The sequence below is a fragment of the Myodes glareolus genome, chromosome 1, assembly GCF_982192425.1.
Source record: "Myodes glareolus chromosome 1, mMyoGla1.1, whole genome shotgun sequence".
NCBI classification, from domain to species: Eukaryota; Metazoa; Chordata; class Mammalia; order Rodentia; family Cricetidae; genus Myodes; species Myodes glareolus.
This window is the reverse complement of record NC_142026.1, coordinates 137830045-137835746: the sequence shown is the minus strand read 5'-3', so window position 1 is coordinate 137835746 and position 5702 is coordinate 137830045.

The following is a 5702-nucleotide window of genomic DNA, read 5'->3' as shown; positions in this document are numbered from 1 at the left end:
TTGTGAGAGACTTTTGGTTATTTGGTGAATTATGGGTGTTTATTATAATTTAGGGGAATAGAGGGATGATAAAATAAGGCAGATTATTGAATATATTTTAAAGTAAAAAACAACTATTAATCTAAAATATTTTGTATTGGTATTGACTTTTGTATATTGATACAAATTTAAGGTTGTTTTGTTACAACACACTGTATATATGTTTCTACTCTTGTTTAAGGTATTGTGCCTATGGAGTTCATTTAAAAATATCAGGTAAAATTGTAGTTTTTGAAAGCTATAATGATGAATTATATAGGATAATTGGGAAACCATAGGTTAGTGGTTAGTCATTTATAACAATCAAATTTATAGATGTGCTAAGTATGCTTTCCAGATCATACAGAGATATATTTTAGATAGATAGTCATTAAACCTTCCAAAGACCCATAGAATATGACATTTAAAATTTTTTTGTTAACGTAGGTTTTTCATAACAATGAGACACATCTGCTCCTGGCAACACCATTTTGTCTCATAGAATGATGATGTGTATCAAAGAAAGTCCATAGGAGTTTGCTTTCATTGTGGCAAGATTAACCATTTGGGGAAAGAAACTGCTCTTGCCTTGACTGCTATGTACTGTGCAGACTGGACATACAAAACCCACAGGAAAGTGATTGCTGAGCTTTGCCAGTATAAGGCAGAACAGTCCTTCAACTCTCCTGCTTCACTGAAAAGTTTGACAGACACTCTAGACCTGTAGGCTGAAGATGGATGCCCCATCATTACAGAATAACTTTGGGTGACTGTCCAGACAGCCAGATATTTCTGTCATTTCTAGAGTTTTAGAAGTTGTTTGCAATGCATTTCCTGCTTACTCATGTAATAGTGTTTCTTTCTGGGGTCTTTGATGGATTTGAAGACTAGATAGTATAATTATAGTTTTCCTTAGCTATAATAGGTGATAAATTAGATATGGAACTTTAGACTCGCAAAGATAGGATAGCTAATAGAGTATTTTCTTTAATCTTGCCAAATATAAGTAGACTAAATATTATAATTGTAATTCTTGCTTTATACCTGTTTTTATTTTATGTAACTTTACAATGTTAAAGTTAAAAACTTCTTTAAGTAGACAGAAAAGGAGAAATGGTGTGGGATGTCCTTCTGTATGCTGTGAATATGTATTGCTTTTATTGATTGATGGATAAATCTGCTTTGGTCTATAGTATGGCAGATTACAGGTAGGTGGGAAAGTCAACCTGAATAAAGGGAGAAAAAAGTTGAGTCAAGATAGACACCAGCAGCTGCAGGAGGAGAAAGATGTCAATCCATCTATGATAAGCCATGGACCACATGGCAACACACAGTTTGATAGAAATGGGTTAATTTAAATGTAATATCTAGCTAGTAGTAAACCTGAGCCATCAGCCAAACAATTATAGTCAATATTAAGCCTCTGAGTGATTATTTTATAAGCAACTCCAAGACTGGGTGGGAGATAGAAAAGTCTCCAGCTATAGATGTAGGTCAGAGGGTTCCAACTCCTGAATCACCTGTGTACTTATGAATTCTGTGATATTTGTTCCTGCTTATTTAAAATTCTAGTGCAGTGGGTCTCAACCTGTGGATTACAACCCCTTTGGAGGTTGAATGACCCTTTTACAGGGATTTGTCCAAGACCATTAGCAAACATAGATATTTACATATGATTCATAGTAGTAGCAAAATTACATTTATGAAGTAGCAACAAAAATAATTTTATGATTGGGGTCACTATAACACGAGGACTTGTATAAAGCGTCAAAGCACTGGGAAGGTTGGGAACCAATGCTCTAGAAGAAGTGGATGCTTCAGCATCCACTTTCCAGGGGAATATTTGAATGAGAAAGAGTCTCTGCCTTCTCATTTCTCTTTATAACTAAGGACCAGTTAGTACTTCCCAATAAGATGTATCTCCTACTATCTGGAGATGCCAATAGTTCTGGGACATGACATACGGTGGCTGTCCAGCCCAAGTCTCCATAGATTTTGCTTTATGCGTAATATACAAGAACCATGTTTCCATTTTTGAGACCATTTTCTAAAAAAGAATAAAAGGGGAAAAAGAGAGAGTACTAGGCAAGTGACTAGTTACATTTCAGGAGACAAAAGGACCCAGTGTCAAAACCCAACAGAATGTGTTTGTGCTACCCTCTGCTGACTGTATTTTCTTTTGAGACATATGTCCCTCTGTAGAGTTTCAGTTGGCCTTGAGCTCTCAGAGATCTGCCTGCCTCTGCCTCCTAACTTCAGTTATTATAAAGTTCTGGTTGATTGAAAGAACCTGTGCTCCCCCAAGGAGCAGGAAGAGCAGAGTGCACCTCGATAACATATGAGGTCAAAAGCACCCTATACTCCTGGGAAGATCACTAGACACTAGCTACCTGACATCTTCCTAAAAAGAATGTCGGACTCCAGAGGTGAAGCGGTTGATAAATAATGACTTGGTTGAAGTTTAAATGTGAGCCATAGAAACTACCGGACCACAACAGAAACTGAGGCACAATAGGATCTGACCTATTTCAGAAGTTGAAGAAGCCAGAAGAGAGGACATAAAACTGTTTGGTCATGACATCGCCATGAGCACTTTCTAAGCTACTTTTTGAGAGTTCTGGAGCTTAGGCATGTTAAAGACCCTTTCACTGTGAACTCCTCATGGGAGTGAACTGTGTTTGATATCCATAACTGTGGACCAATATCACACTAGCACTTAGAGGCATCAAAGGAGCAGGAAAGTGTTTACATACATACATAAGAGTTTAAAATGTATTTTAGGCTTGGAAACTTACTATCAATGGAGAAAGCTTCAAAACTGAAATCTGGGCATTCCAGAAACCCACCCGTGGGTGGGAATCCTACCTGTGCAGAGGGAGTCAAAGTGGGTGTTTCCATGTAGCACACATTTCCAGCTGCACAGATGTGAATCTGCAGTTTTCTCCCCAAAGTCGTGTGTTTTTTTCAGAGGCAAAACAGGGGGCTCCATTTTGATCTTTTGGCCCAGTGTCTCAGCAATGTGTTCCTTTTGTGTCCTTCAGATGACCACAGTTGCTGGTGTCACAGGATGAAGACCAGAAAGACAGCCCATTTGGGCTTTGTCCTTTGCCCTTCCTTTTCCAGGGGAGGACAACAGAAATGAAGGAAGGGGCTGAGCCTGTATTCTTCCCATGGGATTACGCACATGCTCCTGTCTGTGTTAGAGTTCTCAGGCCTCACAAAAACCCACGGAGCGGTCTCAGCTGAGGGACTTCCCCAGCCCAGACCCCTGAATCAGAGGGAGCTGGGCCTCTCACCTGCAGCCATGTGTGCCTACCACTGCCTGGTAAAGTATCTTTGCAGCTGTGTTTTTCTGGATGAGACAGGAAAGGCAGAAGGGGTCGCAGGTTGTCCTGAGCTGGCCTGTGCTAATCCCTTGAACAGCTGCCTATGAACACACCTGCTAGAAATAAAATGCAATGGATTTCACCAAAGCTCTCTGGACATGACTTTAGGACAGGATTTCGCCTCTGCTGCTGTGTTCTCATTCGCCTCCCACAGGAGTGTCCATCCTTTCTGGCCTGGCTCATTTAAAACCCAGCTAACTGAAGGGAGAGCCTTGTAACTCCTTGAACTACTAAACAATTCATCCCACCCTTCCTGAGCCATGAGGATGTTTGTAAAAACCCAAACAGCCTGGGAAGGTGTCAGGAAGTGATCCAAAGAAAGCATGCTGTTTATGGGCCAGAAACATTACTGAGATTTTATTCTGGCTTGCTTGTTTGGATTGTAAAGAGAATACAGCCCCTCCCAGGGAATGGCTGATAGTCTATGGGCTATCATTCAGAGAAACTACCTCCATAATGTCTGGCCTCAAGCCTCAGGGGGGCCAGAGAGGGAGACAAATGATGAAAGGGTGGCAGAAATAATTGCTTACCTAGTTCAGAGTAAAAAGAAAACAAGGAAAATTTAGAAGATACTTCACAGACGCTCTTACATTTGGGTCTTAACCATTGCTTTGCCTACTGGGATACTGCAGAGGTGTTTAGTGTGGGAACACTATAGAACATTCCTTGCTTTAAAACTAAAGAAAAGCAAACCAACAAGCTCTGCTGTGGGATCCAGTCCTGGCAGCATTTGTCACTGCAGGGACAGAAAAAGCACCAATCCCAGCATGGCCAAGCTTCCTTGATGAAAGGTACATAATGCAGAAGAAACAGAGAGAGTCCTGTGGACGCCGCTATACTCAAGAGTCTGGAATGGCTGACAATGGCCCATGTGGTAAAGGTGTGATCCCCAACGAAAGCAATCCAGGGAGAAGTGGTTGATTTGGGGTTACAGTTCTAGGCAATACAGTCTTGTGGCAGGAAGTGGCGTCAGCAAGAACTTGAAGCAGCTGGTTACGCCACATTCAAAGAAAGGATGCAGGAGGACATAAATGCCAGCACTCACTCATGTTTCTCTTTTGCATCCGGCCCAAGACCCTAATCCTTGGAATATTTTCCACTACAGTTAAGGTGGGTCCTCCCACCTCAGTGAACCTAACCACAATAATCCCTCACAGGCAGGCACACCCAGGGCCTTGTCTAGATGACAATCAATATTGGCTTTGACCATTCCCTATACTCTTGCTAGTGATTAGAGAACTCTGGTCTCTTGCTTTCCTCAAGTTCAAGTCCAAGCCATGAGGTGAACAACTTTGCTCCTGCCATGATGAGCTCTGTACCAGCGAAGCCACAAGACTCCACTTTATAAGATGATTATCCCAAATGCAACCCTGAAATATTACATAGTTGAGCAATATATGAACATTTTTAATGGCCCATAGCTTTATAAATTATAGAAAAAAATAGAAACATAATTGAGATGGAAAATGGAAAAGTTAACAGCTTTTCTCCTTGGTACTTGAGGTCCCAGGGTTCAAACCCAGGGTCGCACACTTGCTAGGTTAACACTCTTACTCCCCAGCCACACCCCCATCCTCCCATCTGGTGTAGGAGGATCCCACAGCTTCACCCCATGAACTAGGCACTGCTCTGGGAGGGTCATGCTGACAGGACTTTATATACCAAAACCAAAGACTTTTTTTTTTCTTCCTACAGAATTTGTCTCTAAGGCATTATTGTCTTAAGTAGCTAACAGTTCAGTTGGAACCTCTGGGACCAAGAGGAGTCAGCTGTGCAGCCAGTTCTGGGGTTGTGGCTCCAGTATTAAAGAAGAAATTTGCCCGCTACGTTCTAAGCCGTGTTCATGAGTAGCGCATTGACGCCCCACACACCCTTTGTCCCAGGTGTTTTCCAGCATCACTAGACATGCTGGTCTCTTTTGTTCTTAAAAAATAATATGTTGGCGGGTGACCGAGGCAGGCTAGTCCAGGCAGAGGCTGCCGCCAGAACGGGTGCAGGTTCCACGTGGCGAGTGGCAGAGCTGGCGGGTGGAGTTGGCGGATAAAAGGTGTACAGGACATAATAAATAGACGTAAGGGTAAACATAAAGCTGAATATTTATTACTTAAAGAAGAGGGAGACATTTATTACTTAAAGAAGAGGGAGACAGAGAGACATGGAGACAAACATAGAGACAGAGACACATGTGCACACGCCAAGAGACAGGGAAAGAAGAGAGGAGAGTTAAGATGGCAATGAGGGAGGTCAGAAGTGGCTGGGAGTGGGCGTGGCTAGCCCTTAAAGGGACCAGAGCAAAGG